The sequence below is a fragment of the Octodon degus genome, unplaced genomic scaffold (genome assembly GCF_000260255.1).
Source record: "Octodon degus isolate 3935 unplaced genomic scaffold, OctDeg1.0 scaffold00003, whole genome shotgun sequence".
Lineage (NCBI taxonomy): Eukaryota > Metazoa > Chordata > Mammalia > Rodentia > Octodontidae > Octodon > Octodon degus.
In genome coordinates this window covers 1,326,158-1,327,215 of record NW_004524579.1, presented here as the reverse complement: position 1 = coordinate 1,327,215, position 1,058 = coordinate 1,326,158, and positions in this window count along the sequence as shown.

The window sequence follows — 1,058 nt, the reverse complement described above, 5'->3', positions numbered from 1 at the left end:
TTTAATTCTGGTGCGGATGGGGAAGGAGGGGGATGGGGAAGGAGGAGCCATCGATAAACCAGGTGTCATCAGGGCTGGAGAGAGGAGTATGTTATATGTGGAGGAGGTCGGTTTGGATGTGGGCCAGAACCTCTGTGCAGAAGGGAAGAAGAGGAGGGACCTCAGAAACAGCAGGATGGAGAGTGGCTGGGTGTAGTGAGGGACAGGGATGTAATGATATAGTGGGGTCTCAGGTGATGGTGAGGTGCAAAAGCTGGATTTGACAAGGGGCCACAGAACTTAGGGCTTTGTGAGGTGAAAGAGTCTGTAAGCAGTGTGGTGACTATACATCAGTTTGTTGGTCTAGTATGAACTTTTTTGCTTCTTGGGTAAGTAGGGCTGCTGGGGCTAGAGTGGAAGGCATGGGGCCCATCCCTGTACAGTGGGGTCAAGCTATTTTGAGAAGTAGATGACTGCTTGAAAGAGTGGCCACTGTTTTGGCTTAGAACTCCACATGAAATTCCACTGTTTTTCCATTGAGTAGAGCAAAAAGCACTTGGAAAAACTGGGAAGGTTGAGGGCAGGGCCTGAAGAAGTGCCCCTTTCAGTTTGTTGAAAGGAGCAGTAATAGGGAGCTGAGGGGTTAAGGGGACAGGCAGGTGGGTCATCAACCCCCTCAACGGAAGTCTGTGTTAGAGCACACTTGTCTGAAAATTCTGATAGCACTGAATAAGTGGACCCTGTGTCAGCAAGACATTTTATGGCTTTATCAATGACTTCAGTGGTCTCTCAGGGCTCCTCTGAGATAGAGTAGTAGGGCTAGGGCCCCTGAGCCTCTTGGCTACGGTGGCAAGTCCTAGGATGTTAGCTAGCGATTGGTTACCAGTGGTGGGCTGTGCATTTGGGTGGGAGACTCGCTCATGTCCTCTCTGGTGGGTAGGACAATCAGCCTTCCAGGGTCTGGCATGCCACAAGCCAGACATGATCCGGTGGCCTTCCAGGATTGGGGCAAGTGTGTACCCAGTGTCCTTCTTCAGCACATTTAAAACATGGGCCCAAGGATGTTTTTTTTTTTTTTT